The following is a 21,193-nucleotide window of genomic DNA, read 5'->3' on the forward strand; positions in this document are numbered from 1 at the left end:
TTGGTTGGCTGACAGGAAACAAAGAGTAGTGATAAACAGCTCTATTTTGGAATGGCAGGCAGTGACCAGTGGGGTACCGCAGGGATCTGTGCTGGGACCGCAGCTTTTTACAATATATATTAATGATGTAGAAGATGGTATTAGTAATAACATTAGCAAATTTGCTGATGATACTAAGCTGGGTGGCAGGGTGAAATGTGAGGAGGATGTTAGGAGATTACAGGGTGACCTGGACAGGTTAGGTGAGTGGACAGATGCATAGCAGATAGAGTTTAATGTATGGTTATCCACTTTGGTGACAAGAACAGGAAGGCAGATTACTACCTAAATGGAGTCAAGTTAGGTAAAGGGGCAGTACAAAGAGATCTGGGTATTCTTGTACACCAGTCAATGAAGGTAAGCATCCAGGTACAGCAGGTAGTGAAGAAGGTGTTTGTCAGAGGTGTTTGTGAGTTTAAAATAAATAGCTATAGCCCATTTTGAAATAGCTGGAGGAACGTGTACAACCCGTTATGATTTTTATCACTTCTGATGCAAATAGGAATTTCTAAAGGAACAGATTAAAGCTTAGTTTTTAAAATATTTGTTGATCACTTAGTGTGAAAATTGTAAGTATCGGCTGGTTTGCTGTGTGTAAAGATACTGTTCTGATGTGACATTAATGTTCAGAATGGAGAAACATTGGTTTTTCCATGATTTCTTCACCATGTTTTTATCAGTGAAAATAATTTATTGTGAAAAGGACATTTAGCTGTAATGCAACCTGCTGCATTTTTGTCACAGCCAATGATTGTCCACTGAAGTAAGCTACCAATGTAAAAAATGCCATGATTTAATGCAGATTGATAGAAAGTCGTCAGATGTAGCATCAATTAGCAGTTTGCAGAGAAATGTATGATTATTCATGCAATTCATACAGTTTGGTCACACATATAATAATTAAAATACTTAGGTATTCTTTAACATTCACTTGAATCAATAATTATTTATATTATGGTGAATTGAATATTATTAGATTATTTCGAGAAAACTGTGCTTGTGTGCATATAAAGCAGGACAACATTTCACTGTAAAAGTTGTCTTATACATATTGTAAGATAGATTCTTCAATATTTAAACAACATATTTGTTTTTTGATGACCAGTTCAGAACATTTTATTGAGGTGGTTTTCCACGGTGGCAAAGTAACTGTCCCAGTGGAAAAGGTGTGATGCAACATACTCCATTTAGTAACTTGACATCTTCACGCCAAGATTATTTTTGCAAGTTGTTATTTTTTTGGCTAAGTTCATACCTCTGATGGGTCTAGCATTTCCTCAATTGTTCTGTCACTGGCGTTGATTTTTAGTACCAGTTTCCAAGTGCTAAATTGGTACTGGGAATGATCCTTGAGTCTGAAGTTTGAGGTCTGATGGATGCACTAAGTTGGGCATGTACCTCACCGTCCATATATACATGAGTAGTAGTCGATCTCATGTAAAAGTCGACACCCTGTTTTTGGCCAAAATATCTGGAATTTTCCATATGTCTCATGTAAAAGTCGACCCTGGCTCTTCACAGATAACGGATCATCACTTATGAGTCAGTGTGTCATTGTGCTCCCATCCAGGTTTCCAATCAGTCTGTCATCCTCCTCTGTTTTGGGGCTTCCTGTGGCACTTTGCTCCGGGTTTTCAGAATTGCTGTAATCCATTGTAGATTTTTTTTGCTTCATTCATTTAGAGATCAATTGGGCTTCTGCTAACGATGGTATGAATTTTGATGGGCTCAACGTTTAGCCACTCAAAAGTAGTGTCCATGTAATAGTCGGCCCCATAAATTTAACCTTAAAAAGTAGTCAAAAAGTTTGACTATTACTCGAGTATATATGATAAATAATCACATTGAGCTGTTGCTACCAGTCCAACCAGGTAGAGAAGTAAATTTCAGATGGCAGGCTGAAAAGGCTCTCTGGTAAACTTGGCAGTCGGGCCAGGGGATGGCTAATTGTGAACGAATGACAACCCAAAGAAGTTCTGTAGAGCCAAGAAAAGTGCCATTTAAAGACCTTATTAATAGAATTACAGGTAATGAACTGTCCAGTCTGATCATTCAGTCATGTAATATGAAAAAGGTTTTGTATCATCATCAATACAGGAATGTAATTATTCCCCCTTTTTTCATGAGCACTATTGTTTGGAAAATCAGGCATATCTAAAACAAAAAAAAATGCATGAGATATAAGCAAAAAGAAATCAGAGTAAATGTATCCATAAGTCAACATTAATTTGTTTTCTGTTGCTGAAATTTGCCTCCGATTTCAATTTGTTGATTTTTAAAAATGTGACACATTACAGGCTATAATTGAATGGAACAGAGCAAACATTTTATAGTGTTGTAGTTAAACACTTTTGTTTAGTGTATTGGGATATCCTGTGGTGCTGAAAGACTATTTAGATGCAAATCCATTTTTTCTTTATAAAAATATTAAATGGCATTGTTTTCAGCATGTGCCACTTGACTGAACTGTAAAATATTAACAGTAATTAATATATTAAAATACTATGCAGTTTTTTAAACTCATTAAAGATGCTTTGGGAAGATTGAAAAAGTAGTAAATAAAGGTTCATTGCACATACCTGCAAAAACAAAATCTGGAAAACATTGTGCATGAGTACTTCATGCCATTTTGACAGCAGTTCACAAGAAAAATAATTCCATAAATGAAATACCTAACTATAGCCGGCATGTAGAATTTGTGACAGAAACTTCATATAATGTTCCTTTTCCTTTTTCTTATCATGCCACAAATTGTATTTTCCATCTACAATCTGTGACTTAACCCTTGCACATTAGTATCTTCATGACAGATTCAGGCTACCCCACCTGGGAGTGATTAGATTAGATTACTTTACAGTGTGGAAACAGGCCCTTCGGCCCAACAAATCCACACCGACCCTCCGAAGTGCAAATCACCCATACCCCTACATTTACCCCTTACCTAACACTACGGACAAATTAGCATGGCCAATTCACCTGACCTGCACATCTTTGGACTGTGGGAGGAAACCGGAGCACCCGGAGGAAACCCACGCAGACACGGGGAGAATGTGCAAACTCCACACAGTCAGTTGCCTGAGGCGGGAAATGAACCCGGGTCTCTGGCGCTGTGAGACAGCAGTGCTAACCACTGTGCCACCGTGCCCAAGAGAGAGTGAGATAGCTGTCAGAGCTGAAACCACTTTTTATCAGCATTAATGACGAGTAATTGACACCTCAATCTTACTGCCCTTGTTTGGTCTAGGATGTATTTCATTAAAATAATGACTACTAGTCAGCCTTTGTTTAACAGAACTTTCCCAGTCTGAGTCAATGACAGGCTTCTTCAACTTTGCACCCAGTACAGAAATACTCGCCTTGAATTACTTCCCATTTGGAATCTGTACCATTGATTATTTATTGATATTGACAGAAAAAAATGGGTTTAAATTATTTGTGAACTGCAATCAGTTATATCACAAGTGCTTTGCACATTAAAATTAAGTGAAAACTTGATAAAATTTGAGCAATTCAAATGATTTGGATAATTACCAGAGAGAGAGAGTGAGAGAGAGAGTGAGACTGAACTTGCAGGGCTATTGGGGAGTGGGACCAGTTGAGTTTCTTATCCAGAGAGGCAACATGGACATGATTTAACATAAACTCCATATTATCAAAAAATAATAGGTATTGCATTGATATCTAAATATGTAACATGATAGAGTAGAGAGTGGTAATTTCTTGCTTGTGATTTTGTAGGATTAATCTTAACGTTATTGCTAGGCAAAAAATATAGATAATACTGAATTAGCAGTAGTTCATTTCACACCTCACCCGATTTAATTGCTTCTGATTCGCTTAGCACCCATTCTTTGCCCAGCAATTTAAAAAAAATTAAAATTAACCCTAATATTGAAATGTTGGTGGTACTATCAGCAGTAAGCACTGAGTGAAAATCAAGTCATTTGCGTGTGTAATAACACAACTGAAAGAACCAATTCATCATACACCTATCTTGTATTCTAGAAGCTGGCTAAAGTATGGCTTTAACTCAGGCCTGGGAGCAACACACCTGTGCACCCTTTTAAGGATGGATGATGCATAGACCACGGAAGCTATACGGTCAATTTTCCGGCTTTGTGCTCCCAATAGGACGTCTCACCCACTGGGAGCATGTATCATATTTTTGGGCACAGGCTGTGCACAATTTTCCAGCCATTTAAATTAATGGTCGGAAATCACGTGTGGGGTACATGGAATTTATGATCTGCATTCTGAGAGCCAAGGAAGCACAAAGCCAGAAAATTACCCATTCTGTACATAATATTAAAATGTTGGCAAGAGGTTGTGGTATATTAGCAGAACTTCTGGTTCAGGATCTAAGTATCAATGTGTAACAACTTCCATAAAAATATGAATTTTCTTTTAATTTCTCTGATATAACAAATGTATCTTCTCATTTATCCTACCTCGAAACATATTTTCGGATTAAAATACAGCAATACTTCAGACCTGCATTGACACAATTCAGGAAAGGGGATTTTGTGTATAATAACCTGTGTTTGGAAAATATCGTGAATAAGAATTCAGTTTATAATGTTCATAAAACACATGAAAACATATTTATCGAATTATTCTGATTGTTATGATGTGCAATATTTTGCAATTTGTCAGGTTCTTGTGAATATTCATTTCAGTTTTATATCATTATTGAACTGCAAAGCCATTTTAGTGATCTGTGAATTGCCAAATTGATACTTTAGAAGACTGCAACAAAGCTTTTTCAAGCAGTTGTCCTGAATGTCAGCGATTGTGTGAAATAATGATGGACTATCACAGACCAATTTTTATTTATGCGAAGGAGTTAATTCGTTATAACCTATTGTTGTCATATGTCCCAAATAACAAGCAGCATTTTTTAGTATAACAATTATGGGTGGAAATAACACAAATAAGGCAGTTAATGTTGTATCAGAACCCACCTGAATTTAGCTAATCCAATATGGCAATGGCCAGATTCAGATTTAGTTGATTCAGATTAGTTTTACATTTTCCATCCAGTGACCTAAGTACACACTCAGGCTAGTCTGATGTAAAAGCAATAATTTTCATTTGGTTTTATATTTGACAAGGTTTGGCTCAGTTTGGATCAAATCTAATTGAGACACTAATTTGAGGCTGTTCAGTCATCCTTAGAAATATGCAATTAAAGTGGGTCAACTGTGATTATGCCTAAACTGGTTGTAACCTTAGGTTTTCTGCAGCTAAAATTGAGTCAAATTAATCGTCGTGGTTTATATGTGTAGTAGCCAGTGACTTTCTGACCATGTCTGTGCACCAAGCCTCTAAGTAAGTTGAAAGTGCCCCTATGTGATTTGAACTATTCATTCAGAAAGTGCCACTGCGCTTTCTATTGCAAGCTCTAATTACTGTTATAAAATGTCTGCATTTGATATTAATTATTCCATTTAAAGAAATTCTAGGGAATATATATATATAACCACCAGAGAGTGACCTTGGAAAGAGAAAGGGGATGTTAGAGGGAGATCGAGAACACTGCATCTTAAAATGAAATGGAGTGATTTGAATCAGTGAGGACACTAAAGATTTATTGGCTGTGGCAAACGAAACACAAATCTTCACTCTTGTGGTTACTGACTGTGACATCATACTCAGTATGAGAAAGGAAAATTACTTAATGGAAGATAATGGTTTTAGAAAGGGAGAGCAAAAAAAATGAAGTGGCTTCCCATACTTAAATGTTTGGATGGAAGTGAATTACATTTTCAGTGCCTTAATACAGATGCACAAGTTGTCTTTGGGTACCTTGACACAGTAGTGTTTAATGACTTTGACAGCATGTAGATTGAAAATCAAATTTGGAAGAAGGCTATAAATTTTTTGCAATTCAGAAACTGATGTAGTTTATGGATTTCTCAAGTTTTTTATATTTTTAAGTTGTGATACGGTGTAGTAATACATAATATTGGTGGAGCAACATATAAGATGCAAATAACTGAAAAGCTTTTGCATAAAAGAAAATAATTTTCCCTTCTTTGTTCCAATTCATGTCAGCAGCTAACAATGTGATATGAATTGCATCAGCAGGCAATAGAACAGAGACTATTTCTGCTGATATATTCTGAAAAGCAAATCATAGTTCTCTATTTTAAATTGTTTAGTCCAGTAAAACACAAAGTTTGCTTAGCATTTTGGAATTTTGAGGTAACATTAGTCTTTAATTGCCAAAATGAACATTTCTGTGGAGGAATATCTCTTATTTTAAATTTTATCCATTATAATACATTATTGACTTCCTCTCTCCCGTCAAGTTAGCAATTTGGGATGGCAAGCCATTACCTGTGCCCATGTTAATTTGCATTGTAGGTATTAAGGACTTACTGATCTTCAGCTTGGGTGTTCTGAAGGTGAAATTGGTGGAAGTGCTGGAGGAATGATACATGGTTTAATGAAAAGGCTGATTGCTAGGTGAAACAGCCATATCATGGCATAAAAGTGTAGAAATACCCCTTTACTAGAAAACAGGTGGAAGTTTGACAAGAACAGGGAGACAATGGAATGCTCATGCAACAGATTCTGAAATAGAAGAGCTGTTGCAGAGAATGATGGTCAAATGAGAGGGAATCTAGACAATGCTAGGTACAGAAAACCAAGCCATTAGAGTCCAATGGCAATTAATGGTTGACCTGTGTCATTCCAGTGGCTTTGAGCCATGATGTGCTGTGGGCACCTTGCAATTTTGGCTGTCACCTCAGGGTGGAGAGGAGTCTGCTGAGCTTGGTCACGGCCAGTACCCTGCAAAACGTGGAGCCATGTTCCTGCAGCCAGCCAGGAGGAGAAGCTGTATTATGTCTGGGCTGATCTCAGGAGCGATGGCACCCTCTCAGATGATGCTGCTAGGCAGTGTCTGTGGTCTGGCAGAGGCAGCAGCTTCAGCAGGCAATCTTGTACCGAAGCTCCCTGGTACAGGTCTTTGGGAGCGTTGGGTCTTGGTGAGAGGTTGGAAAATTAAGACTGGCTTCAAGTCTCTGTGAGAGAGAGAGAGAGAGAGAGAGAGAGAGAGATCACTCCAACATGGAAGCAACCATGTCAGGTACCAGAACATTCATGACTAGTACGATCATGTGCAAGCGTGCGTTACCTGTACTCTTATTTTTCTCCTCTGGGGTAGTTCAGTAAACAATGTGAAAACCTAACTCGCAACACTCAATGATATTCTGGGCCCAAACAATATAATGACCTTAAAGTGAAACAACATTAAAAAGGGGAACCTTAAATGCATACAAAGCTTCCTCCTTCTCTACTGTTTGAATGTAATACTTGCACACCACATTGTAGCTCTTTGTAGGTATCTCTATGCCCAAACTGCAACTTGAGGTTCCATGTTGAGATACTCAGTTGCTAACTGTAATCTCATTCTGAGTCCTCTGCTTCTGTTCTTAATGGAGCCAAATGCAGATATTTAAATACAAATTCAGTGCAACCACAGCCTTGCAAGAATGGTTTTAGTTGAAATTAGGGAAGTAGGGAATTTGTATTTTAGTCATGTTGAGTAATGTGTTACAATACTAAAGAACCTACATAGACTTGGAAAAGTGGAAAAATGATTGTCTGGTCAACTATTTCTGTTAGTACAGTTCAAACAGTCATGATGAATGTTTGGCTAAGCTTAAATTAGCTCAGCAGCATTCTGCTTTCATGGGCCGAAGTTGGATGTTTAATTTGATTGGCATCTTTGAAGATACAATAGGTTACTCTTTATTTGAAACAAAAACAGAAATTGTTGGAAAATCTCAGCAGGTCCGGCAGCATCAGTGAAGAGAAATCAGAATTAACATTTCAGGTCCGGTGACCCTTCTTCAAAACTGATAGTAATTAGGAATAGGATAGTTTTTATACAGAAGATAAAAGGAGGGAGAGTTAATGATAAACCAAAAAGAGAGAAAAACAGTTGGATAGACAAAGGAGTGGTTAAAGTTCAGCCTGGCTGCTAATGGGGACTAGCTGACAATGGGCAGTGTGTGGTAGCAGCCCATATGACGACAAGGCCTAGTGTGTGGGGTTAGGGAAAGCATGGGGAAAGTTGCTCAAGCCCTAAAGCTGTTGAACTTGACATTTAGTCCAGAAGGCTGCAGGGTCCCGAGGCAGAAAATGAGGTACTGTTCTTCCAGCTTGCTCCAGGCTTCCCTGGAGCACTGCAGCAAGCCTGAGACAAAGATGTTGGCCAGGGAACAGGGCGGTGTGTTGGAGTGCCAAGCACCTGAAAGCTCAGGGGTATTTTTTGCAGATAGTACGTAGCTATTCTTAAAAGTGGTCACCCAGTTGGTGCTTCATTGCCCCATGCAGAGGAGACCACATTGTGAGCAGCAAATGCAGTTGACTAGATTGAGAATCTGCAGTCCTCACTTTCTCCTAGATTGAGTGAAGTGCAGGTAAAGTGCTACTTCACCTAGAAGGTGTGTTTGGGTCCTTGGATACTGAGGAGGGAGGAAGTAAATGGGCGGTGTTTCACCTTCTGCAATCATAGGGGAAGGTGCTGTGCGGCTGTGGGAAGGTTGGGAGTGGAGGAGGAGTGGACCAGGGTGTCCAAGAGGGAGTGGTCCTTGGAGAAGTCTTACACGGGTGGAGAATTTGTGTCTGGTGGTGGCATCTCACTGGAGGTAGTGGAAATGACAGCTAATAATGCTCTGGGTATGGGTGCTAGTGGGATGGCGTGAAAACAAGGGAGCCCCTATCTTTGCTGTGGGTGAGTGGAGAGGGGGTGAGGACCAAAATGCGGGAGATGGGTCAGACCCGGCTGAGGGCCTTGTCAGCTATCGTCATGAGGAATCCATGGTTGAGGAAGGTTTCTTTATTCTTTAATCTACCTATTTGTTTCCATGTTTGTACGTTCATTTGGATAAAGTTAAGAAATGTGAAGTGAGGTTAGTTTCATTTATTGATACTGTCCGGGACATAAGAGACACAGTTATTTTAGGGCAGATATTTCAATGTGTATTTTCTTAAGTGCATTTCAGGACATGTCTTTTTTTTTCATTCGATGTGGGTGTCACCGGCAAGGCAAGGATTAGTTCCCCATCCCTAATTGACCCTGAACTGAGTGTCATAGCCAACCGTTTCAGGGGGCAATTAGAAGTTAACCTCATTGCTGAGGATCTGAAGTCACTAAAGAACTTTAGCGAATCAGTTGAATTTTTACAACAGTTGATAATAGTTGCATAATTATTATTGCTGAGACTGGCTTTCAATTCCATGTTTATTAATTGAGTTTAAATTTCATGAGCTGTAGTGGTGCAATTTCAATCCATGCCCCTGGAATGTTATCTGGAGTCCTTGGATAACCAATCCATTGACATTAGCACAAAACCAATGTCTCCGTCCATTGAATATATAGGCAATTGATTCTATATTGCATATTTGGTGAGGTGGGCATGGAGGATAGAGTTGACACAGAGGGCAGACTGAGGTAATGAAAGAAGCACAGTGGAAATGGAAGGTGCAACTCTAAGAACTTAAGATGCCTTTAAAAAGGATTCTGAGTTCAAATGCCTGGACATTTATGGCACCTCTGAGATGCTATGAACCATATGACATTGAGAAGCTGGCTGAACTCCAGAACAATTGCAGAGAGGGTTGAGAGATATTTAATCCTGCATGGAACTGAAGTTAGGAGAACAAGGTGCAACTCTCAACCCAGATATCATCCCATGCTGGTGACAATTACTGGAATTGTTGCTGCTCTCCCAGAACTGGGTCCCATGCACCATTCCAAATGTTTCCTGAATTTGTGAAAATCAGATTGTCAATTTCAACTGAAACCTCATCGCATCATCTACTACGTTATTAACATTATAAATATGTGATCACCACTTAAAGTATATCATCTTACGCATAGTACGTAGCAAAATTTGATCAGAGTACCTTGAGCAAATAATTGCAAATTTTTCAAAACAAAATGCAAGAGGTGTGAACACATTCATTAAGAAAAAGGCATATGGCATATCATTAGTGCAAATATGAAAGAAACTATATTGAAATAATAACCATATACCCAATTTAAATGAATTTGCAGATATAATTTTGCAATCTCATGATTTCTGTCAAATCATCTAAAACACTTAGCATGGCATGTAAAGTGTTTTCTTTCAATTGGCCTTCTCTCTAACGTAACAATGCTGCTAATTTTCACATGGGAAACACACATTACAAGGTATGATAATTTGTCATAATTATGCTCCATTAAATATTACTGATGCTTTTATAGTGCATTTACATGATTATAATATTCATGAGTAATATCAGTTGCATTTAATTGAAGTGAAGAGTTAGGAGGTGATTAAAATATCTAAGTTTTTTTTTAATAGTTTGTCAGTTCCCTGTTTCTCAGACATTTATCCTGGAAACATTAGGGATTATTTAGAAAGATTGAGAATGAAGCCATCTGATTGGATTTTAACTGTAAATTTTATTTCCTGTGTGTTTTGTGATTCCTTTAAAGATTGACTGCTGAGAGTTTATACATCTCAAAGTGTCAGCCTGTAATTAGCACTGATAACGGCCAAATCACTCATCTCCACTGAAATATTGTGTGATTACCGACAAATGGTTAAGTTTGAATTTTCCAAAATTCCAACATCAGCAGTGTTATGAATTAAATCTTCAGCGCTCATGTATTGATTTTTAATGATGTTCAGATCATGAGATATGTATGTCAATAATAACTGCAGCAGACTGAAAGAAGGTTCCATTCCTGCTTAACTTTGCAATTGGAAATTCTGTTATGTCATTATTAATTGACCAGTGACACATAAGATAACATAGCTTGTCTAATGACTAAATTGACAATACCTTGGACTCCAATGAGGTAGGCTTGTTTTCACTTTCCCCAAAATTTAGACGTATAATATTTTATGCTCATTTATATTTTGAGCATTTATAGCTTTTTAATATTTTTGCTCATTGCGAAATCTGTACAAACGTGAAGGACTGATATGTGGTGATTGTAAATCTAAAATCAGTGTTAGTCTCAATGCAAAATGCATCTTTTATCAATGATACAGATCATTTGACAAAGGGGTCAGCAACAGTTTCCATACAAGCAATTCTGCAAATTTCATGGTGGGTTTTTGTCAAGTACTTAACGTAGAATGCATTGAGATGGTATTCAGAATGAAGCTTCCAGAATGTAACAAAAAAAGTTGAGTATTTCACTAATTCTAAGACAATTCCCTAATGCAGACATGTAATATTGGAACATTTGGTTAGATAGTTGCTTTGTTCCCATTTCTTGTACCGCAGCCAACCTGTGTCTGAATCTCATCATTGTTGAATGAACCATCTGAAATTGTTTCATTATGTCAAAATGAGAAAGAACTGTTCAAAACAAAGTGCTTTTATGACTGGTATACACAGACTTCACTGATAAATTAGGGAAAAGAGACATTTTCGTGGAATTGTAAGCATACAGATGCCATTTTCTGAAATTAAGGAATTAATATAAAAAATGAATGATAATGATGTTCTTACATGGAGTTTTATTTTCTTACACTTGTATTTTACTGTAGTAAAGTCACCCAGCAATCACAATGATTGTATCTTTAAGTTACCAAGTTATTTTACAGTAGAACTATATAAATTGAATTAACTTCCAAACTTCAGATAATATTGTAAGCTCTCAGTACAGTTTTGATTAACTGATATCAAAACTTTGCTTCAAATACAATTACTTTATATCTGCCCCGAACAGAAATGCTACTCTCTTCCTCCTAATCCTAAATCTGCCAGTGCAAAACTTTGTGTAGCTGCTCCAATGCTTACTTTGATGTTGTGCTATACAAGAAAATCAAAATTTAACTTGTAACTCTTAATTAGAGTCATAGAGATGCACAGCACAGAAACAAACCCTTCAGTCCAACTCGACCATGCCGACCAGATATCCTAAATTAATCTAGTCCCATTTACCAGCACTTGGCCCATATCCCTCCAAACCCTTCCTATTCATGTACCCATCCAGATGCCTTTTAAATGTTGTAATTGTACTAGCCTCCACCACTTCCTCTGACAGCACGTTTCCATACACGCACCACCCTCTGCATGAAAATGTTGCCCCTTTGGTCCCTTTTAAATCTTTCCCCTCTCACCCTAAACCTATGCCCACTAGTTCTGGACTCCCACACTCCAGAAAAAAGACCTTATCTATTTACCCTATCTAGGCCCTTCACGATTTTATAAATCGCTATAAGATCACCCCTCAGCCTCCAATGCTCCAGGGAAAACAGCCCCAGCCTATTCAACCTCTCCCTATAGATCAAACCCTCCAACCCTGGCAACATCCTTGTAAATTAGACTTGACTATTGAAGAACACAATTTGAATACAATGCTGATCTTTCCTGATAGGACTCAATTGCTTTACCAATTTCCCTGTCAGGATTATAAAGGAAGGTTTGTGGTCTTAAAGTAAACTGGCAAATGTAGGAACAGGAAAATGCCAGTTAGCCTTTTGAGCCTATCCCACCCTTCAGTGAGATCATGGCTAATCTGTGACCAAATTCCACGCATCCAACTTTGCCACATATCTTAACAGTCGAGTGTGTGGTGTTGGAAAAGCACAGCAGGCCAGGCAGTATCCAAATTAAGTCGTCATTCCTGATGAAGGACTTATGCTTGAAATGTCGATTCTACTGCTCCTCAGATGCTGCGTGACCTGGTGTGCTTTTCCAGTGCCATACTCTCCACTCTGATCTGCAGTCTTCACTTTCTCCACATACCTTAACACCTTGGGATAACAAAATTGTGAAAGAATTACACAGGTGGAATGCTTTGGAAACATTGTTTTTGAGTCTTTGTCTGAAACCTGAGAGGAAACTCTGCAAACCAGAAGATATTCAACAAAACTGGATATCCCCCTGTTGGATTTAAAGTTGGAAGGGTTGTAATACAGGCTGGGTGGTCATTCTGGCACATACTCTCCATTATGACTGAAATTTTACAGGTGATGGAGATGCCCTTGGGTGGCCTACTCACCCTGATTTAATTCATGGCGACTTCAGAGCTTAAAGATGTACCTTCTGGTATGTGATGTGCAGTGGGGGAGACTCATGCCATGGCAGAAACCTGAAACTTTACCCCAATCAGGTGTTGGGAAATTTGTGGTGTCGCTGGGATCCTTCTTTGTGGATCCCCTGGACCTATCAGAGAGAGAGAGGCACACACTCGCACTCTCACTCTCTCTCTCTCTCTCTCCGTATGAGACTGGCTGCAGCAACAACCTGGATCTACCTCTTCCTCAGGCTGGTTGTAGCCCCACAGTGGTCACTGCTCCCAGCGGGGGTTGCTAGAACTGAAGAGCTGCTGGCTATCTGTTTGGCTGGCAGCTCTCAGTGGTGGGACATCATATTGAGATGGGGGCGGATATTCCATCTCAAACAAATTAACGCTGCTCCCAATCTTACATTGACAGGGACAGCCATCAGCAACTATAGGTGGGTCCACCACCAATCTTTTGGCCAGTGAGGGATCAGGCCAAATCATCCCATAAATTGCTCCCCCCCGCCACCCCCTCATTCTGCTTATTGTCTATAACATATCAAACAGTATCTGAAATCAGAGCAAAAATGACAAACAACCTTCCATGATTGAGTCCTTTAACCTCTATCCATAATTCCATTTGAGGGACAAAAAGTGCTTGCAGATTTCTTCAATTATAAAAATGACATCTGGCACCCAATTTTGGATGAACGTTGAGCTTCAGTTTCTGGGGCATACTCGGTGTATGCCAACTATTCTTCACTCCAAAACTGATGACCACCAATTTCCATCCATCTGTATACTAAAGTGAATGGAAGAGGGTAAAAGTGGTTATATTTTTAACACACTGTACTGTGTAAATTATTTTTATGTAGCTAATAAAAGCAGGAAACATTGACATTTATACTGTATCATTGTCAGCAGTGCAAATGAGTCATTGCATGAAAATATAACAAAAGTTGCTGGGGTCGTTGCAGTCTTCAGTGGCAGCTTCAGTGAGATCATATCTCTTTGCTTCTACTATGGCACGTTCTACTCATGCCATTTACAGAGATTTTCTTTCATTGTTCCAGCTCTCTCACAGCTCCTCACACTATAGATTCAGCTAATTGATGCTGTCCTCAGTTTACCACAGTGACTTCTGACTGCTTCTGGGACATTTGAAGCAAATGACTTTATACATCTGTTATTGGAAAGATTTATCGGATTCTTCAAGGAATATTGCACCACTTTGTTTAATCGTTAGTATTTCGAAATGACATGATTGTTGTTTATTTCCAAATTGGGAAACATTTCTTACTTTCCTTGTGTTCATTTATGTTGTTGAATTCATAGCTGAGCAATTGTTTTTCCCCAATCTCAAGCAGATATGTCTTTTCTTAAACAAAATCCTATTTATATTTTAGCTTGACAGACATCTCCACTGCAGAATAGTTTATTGCACAGGATAGTTTTAGAGTCAGAGCCTTGTTCTGGTTTCAGCCTTTAATCTGGATAAGTATAGACATAAGTGTTTGCTTGTTAACAGACAGCAATTTTATTTTTCTTCAATCTGAATGAATTTAGTGTGTAATTCATGGTTTTAATCTTATTTCAAGTTTTACCCTGCAAACTGTGTTGAGTTTATTGTTGCTTTTTTATATATATTGTATTCTGTTGATGAATATTATGCTCTGAAAGTGAAGTCAGTGAAGGAAAAGATAATGCAACATGAAGTATAATCTGCACTGTGGCAGTCTGTGCTTTGTTTTAAGATGTCTTGTAATGATGATGAGGACATTGATGATGAGGAGGGCATCCCAATTATTGGACACCAGCCATCAGCCTTAGAGAATGTGTTTAATGAACCCCTGCTTGACAGCCCAGGGTGAACTTCCGTCTCCTATCAGGAGAAGTGAAAAGATGACACTGTAGAGGGAAGTGAACTACAAATCCACTTGCAAGCATGAATTCAGAATAGGTTTTGTCTTCTGGAGCTGAATAGAGTGGGTTTTGCTCCATTGCCAATGACCTATCAACAAAACTCGACTGTTTCAAAACAAAATGTATGCTGTAAGGCAGCTGCACAACTGGATAGCCGCTCTTTGGCAGATAGCCTGATGTTTCCCTTTTAATGAATGTGTGTGATTACTCTATAAAGTCTCTGCCCCCCCCTCCCCCTCCCCCACCCAAACACGTGCATACTTATCCCCATATGTATTATCTAAACTGAGTGCACACTGGTGAATAGCAGAATATTCAAATGATTTTGTGTGTATTTTATTAAGCTTCTCCTAGGAAATGAACTTGTTATTACCTCTGTGTGTATTATATTATTGGGGTACTAGTTGTCATATTGTAAGTGCATTTATTTACCATGTATGCATTGAAATAATATGATAATTTTAACATTTTCACATTGCAGTAACACTCTGAAAGTTATGCTCCTGTGTTGCCACTGGCAGCTCTTAATTAGCTTCATCTCCAAGAGGAAATGAGACTGACATTGTTATCTAGGCCCTTAGATTGGAGTTGAATCTAGTTTCATCTTAAATTTTTTTTCCTTTGACCCTTGTTTCATCTGACAGTATACCCAGAGAAAATTAATGTCATCTTTCTTTTCACCTCAGCTGCAGATTTTCGGAATTGAATTTCCATTGTTATTTGCATTCATCATTTATGTCATTAGTTTTCATGATAAAATGTTTATTTTTAAAAAATCTGTAGCCATATCGATGAAGTTGAATCACATTTTATGCCTCATTGATGTTTCTCTTCACTTAATGAGGGATGGTGCATTGGTAAAATAGCTAATATACATTTTCGAGTACAGTTTTCACATTTATTCTGCTTCACATTTTTATGAAGTATTAAAGTGGTGGTGGAAGTATTAATAAATACATTTAAGATCATTAGTATATGATTCCATGTGCAAACTGATTTTTTACCATTAAAATAGCAAGTTTGTACTTGTTGATATTTTTGAAACTTGAAGCTTTTAGGTCAGTTTCAAATCCACATTGATATATTGTAGATAGTTTCAAGGAGAGAAAAATGGAAGCAGCTTTGAGTGAGCTTTGAAAATAGAGCGTTCCCAAGAAAGCTTTCATAAGCTGAAATGGTGTAAAGTGAAGAAGCAATTGCCATTAATTTATCACGGGAAAATTTGAGAGTGTTCCCAGACTCAAAAAAAACCAACCAAATCATATCAAGTAACATATAAAACCTAAACCAGCACTAACATATAGTAAAGGCTGTCGGGGGTTGGGGTGGTTGTAGGTACAGCAGACTGGGTGTAGGAGAGAGAGGAAGAGGGTCATTATTAATTTCTCATCGTCGTCTGAATCCATCAGGCCAGGCAGGTCAGTAACGTCGAGACTTTCTTCTATTTCTGCCTGCCTCGATGCTGAAGGTCGAGTTTCATCCTCTGCTGCAGCTGATGTGGAAGGCTTGAAATGCAACAGTATTCTTGACAGCTTAGCCTCACGCATTTTTGTATCATACCGTTCTTTGTAGGCACTCAAACCATCCTGCAAACCTGCCCTGAACCTACGTGCCCTTTCAAAATTAAAGTCAGACTTCTCTGCAAACATTGCAGCCCTGTCAATCGTAGCGCAAATCTCATGCAAGTGCTTCACATTCTGTTCCTGAATGACTTCACTTTCGGACCCGTTCGCTATTGTGATCGGATTTGATTTGTTTTGTTTCCTCATACAATTGTATCAGCTCGTCATCTGTCGGTTCTTGGTCATGGGCTGCCAATATCTCTTCAACATCATCTTCGTCAACTCCCACAAACGCAGCCTCCTTAGCCAAAGTCACCATTGCCATATTTATTGTTGTTGGTTCGAAGCCTTTAAAATCGTTCACTGCTTCGGGACACAGTTTTCTCCAGACGCCATTTCTCATCGAGACTGTTAGCCTATCGAGAGCATCTCCAAGGTTGACAATTGCCAATTTTAAATTGTACTGTTTCCAGATCTCTCTCAAAGATGCTTCGGAGTTGCCCTGTCTGTCAACGGCACTTACAATAACACATCACATTTTGCATATAGTATGCTTTAATTGTGGCTACTCTGCCTTTGTCACACTGTTGCAGCAACGATGCCGTATTCAGTGGTAAGAATGTTACTGCCTTACTTGGCAATGCCAGGTTGATGAGTAACAAAATTATTGACAATGACAAAACACCTAGTATCGAGGTTATTTTCTCTCCAGTAGTTTCCAACAAAAGGACAAACGTATCCATTCATGTACTCAGGAAAAAAAAATCACTTGGGTATTCTAACTGCTTGGATGTGAACGAACCACAACAGGAAGTATATTCTTATCAATTCCTTTAAAGGCCCTTGGATTTTCTGAATGGTACACTAGTAGAGGCCTAAGGACAGCATTACCAGTGGCGTTAATAATAGACATTAGGGTAACCTGTCCTTCAATGCCTTATGTCCCTTCGCCTACTTTTCTTCTATTGAAATAAATGTCTTACTCGGCAATTTTTCCAATAATTTTTTTTCACCGTTAAACACTTGCTTATATGAATAACCACCTTCTGTAAATTATTTTCTTCAGTTCTTGGAACTTTTTGGCAGCTTCAGTATCAGCCGAAGCACTCTCTCCAGTAACCTTTAACCTAGGAAGCTGCCCTCACCTCAAAAACTGATCAAACGAATGACTACCTTCAAATTCCACTTGTGCAACACTTACATCACTATTGTCCAGTGCTTTCTGTTTCAGGTTATTAAAAAGACTGACTGGTTTCTCCTCAAGTATAAGATAACTTAACAGAAAACCACTCTTTGTTCACCCATCAATCCAGTCAAGGGATAGATTTTCCATTTTATCCATTACTGGATGCCGACTAAAGGAGACCACTTTGCTACTAGCAGAGCCAATAGTAACCTCAGCAGCCTTCAAGATTCTTTCTCTCTGCATGTAAATAGTATGAATGGTCCACACAGGCAAATTCAACGCATGCACAATGTCTTTATTTCGTTCACCACGATCGAAATGCATAATTACGTCCAGTTTGAATCTAAGCATAACAGACTTGTGAGTTCTCTTAGGCTTTTCTGATAATTTAGGACACATCTTGCTAACGGATGCACAAAATAAATCGAGATAAAGCACGATGCTCACAGACACAGTTCAAGGCAATGGCGACTTGATGCTGAGATGCTGGATGTAGTGCCCAGGAAAGGCACTTGGTGGCGCCACTCTCGCTGCACGTGCTTTCTCATAAAAGTGAAAATCCTCTTTCGATTAGTGAAAACAGGAACAAAAAGTAGAATTGGCGTAAAGTGAATGTTTGAACAGCGGGGGATATCCGTAATTGTGAAAGATTGCAAAATGGAAAAATACACAAATTTACTCGTTTCAATGTAGTTGGAGTCCCTAGGACAGGCAGAGCATCCACGAATTTTGCTGATGGAGTGCCCATTGATGTTCTTACACTGGTACATTGTAGTTGGGTGAATCAGGTGCAGTCACATGTTTGTACTTTTCAGATTTACCCTGCTGAGGGGTTGAGATTCGCCTCATTCAGTGTGGTGATGGACAGGGAAGGAATGTTAGATGTACCTTTTGTAATAAATTTATTCCTATTGTTTATGGCTCTTCAGAGATCTTTATTCCAGTGAGGATTACTAGGGTTGTTGGTGGGACTAGGATGATGCAGTACGACTTGTGTTGGTGGGGGGGGCGGGGGGAGGGTAGAAAAACAGTCTGCTTAAGGATTTTGTCCAGAAATATGTGAAGCAAGTGTCAGACTTACACATGAAAAGGAAAAATTGGATCCTGAATATCTGGTGGCCCATTTCCTGCCAAATCTTCCCACCAGAATTTTAAAATAGCACGGATTTCTGTTTGAACTTTCTTCTCAAGATATTGTGATAGTTACAGCAAAAGATCAGACTAAATTTGTGGAAGTGCAGACTTTAATCTTTCCTGCATCCATGCTAATTAGATAGAGGGAGAGAGGAGCCCTGCAGTCATTTGTTTCCATTTGTTTATAAGGAGATGTGTTGCTTTTACATTTTGAGTGTCAACAAAATAGACAATGCTGTAATGATTTAAAATTTATTTTGTGAATATGTGGAATTACAAGGAGCCTGCTTAAAAAGACCCCTGTGTAACCTGGTATTGTCAACAAATATGCACTCCTTCAAAAAAATACATTGCAAAAAGTAAAAGAGTGGTTATTTTTCACTTTATTCACATTTTATAATGACCTGACCTCTGACTGAAAAAGACATAGAAAATGTTGGTGTTGGCTCTGAAAAATGTTAAAACATTTCTTCCATGTTTTCATGCTGCAGTGAAACCCCGGAAACACCTCTGGGGTTTTACTGGCTTCAGCTAGGAGACATTTGACAGTCATTGGTATCCTTGGGTTCCTCAGTTAAAGAATGTATCACATCAGTGATTGCTGAGGCAGCACGCATGGTGCATATTTCTGTGGGTGTTCCTGCACACCTCCATCTGGTGGGTGAAAAGAGCCTCATCATCAAGCTCATTGGCCACACTTTGCTCCTCCTCTTTCTCTGTGTCTCGAGTGGTCACTGCCTTTGGAACCCAATATGTCAGAAGCGGTTAGCCAATGTTACTTCTGCCAACATTTTCCATGCCGCCTCATTATAGGTGTGAGCTATAGAACGGTTGGGTTGTGCTCCAGCTTCTCACCAATGCTGGCCATAGCTGCTTTAGTTTCAGAGTAGTTCCAAACCCTGAGTTGGAACCTGGCCATGATATTGTTGGAGTGTGTAAGAACGTCAGCTTGACCCCTGAAGATGGGGCTGTGGGATAGTCATCCAGAATGACAATTTCTTCCACTTTCCTGCTACAACCTTAAAAATGCTGGACGTCATGCAGATGGTTTTGATAGCCTCCTACAGCATGTGTAGTGCCTTCATATTCACAAAGCAACATGGCTTCTTGGGCTGTTCTGTCACAGAAGCTGTACTTTTTCAGTACTGTCCATGTTGGCGCAGACCATAACATTGACACACTCCTTGCTTCGCTTTTCACCATTATTTCTTTATTCATTAAAGATACATCAGTAAATAAAAAAGTAGAACAGTCCAGTTTCAGCTATAATTTTAAAATGCTCCATGGCACATACTCATTCAGGACTTGAGTGAAATCATTTTGCAGCCAATTATCCTTCGTTGCTGCAGTATCCAGTGAACCCTTGTTGTTTACTGTCTGGGAGAAGACCCATATGGTACCCTGTCTTGGATTGGTCTAGCCACCCAATAGAGTCATAGAGATGTACAGCATGGAAACAGATCCTTTGGTCAAACCCGTCCATTCCAACCAGATATCCCCAAACTCCTTGTGGTTTAGCTTCTTCTCCAGAGTAACTCACTATCCCAGTAAGATTGAACTGGAGATGGGAACATTCTCTTCTGAAGCTACTTTGAACCACAGGAACAAAGCTTTTTTAACATCCATTGAGGCAGCCATTTTTATTCTCTCCCCTGCTGGAAGGAAGCCCTGCTTGTCGAACTGTTCCAAACCTTGTGCTCAAGAATGGTCAACAGACACTTTAGTGTTGTCCACTTTTCACTCTTGCTGTATCAATGTCACTTTGCCTCTGATGAACAGCACTTTTAACCTTCTCTCAGATTTAGCTGTATTTGCAGAATTTTACAGAGAGATTTTTCAGTCAATTGATGGCTTGCATGTTATTTTACACGATAAGGCTAACTCCACTCTGGTTGGTGTGTCATGTGACAAGCTTATAAATTCAGATTACAGTGTACGTGTTGGGAAGTTAAATTTATCCTGAGTATCCTTCCATTACATTTCCTGTCCTGTTGACAGGAATGGTAAACCACCTCAGAGTATCCGATTTTGACTCTGTTGTTTCACTGTATGAAGGTTTGACTTTCCAAGTGTTGAAATGTATGGGACTGCTTCATTCCTCCTCCTCTATGATTTTCTCTAAGGGTAAAAATCAGTTGCTTTCCTCCCCCAACCCTGGAGTATTTTCTTCGCACTGGCTTTGAAATTATTTGACAACAAAAAGGAAATGTTAATTACTTTGCTATTTGAATGAAAGATGCCCCTTAACTTGTTCACGGACCAGCTTGGAAAATATGGCACTATAGAGCAGATTTTAGTGTGGCAGGGTGTGCTTTCACAATG

At 38.9% G+C, this 21,193-nt stretch overlaps 1 protein-coding gene across 1 annotated transcript in view; it reads left to right on the forward strand.

The window, feature by feature from the left end:
* The window catches only part of antxr2a (ANTXR cell adhesion molecule 2a), a 232,866-nt gene that overhangs the window by 185,823 nt on the left and 25,850 nt on the right, over window positions 1-21,193 (forward strand). The window lies entirely within an intron of this gene.

This window comes from Chiloscyllium plagiosum, chromosome 1 (genome assembly GCF_004010195.1).
Source record: "Chiloscyllium plagiosum isolate BGI_BamShark_2017 chromosome 1, ASM401019v2, whole genome shotgun sequence".
NCBI classification, from domain to species: domain Eukaryota; kingdom Metazoa; phylum Chordata; class Chondrichthyes; order Orectolobiformes; family Hemiscylliidae; genus Chiloscyllium; species Chiloscyllium plagiosum.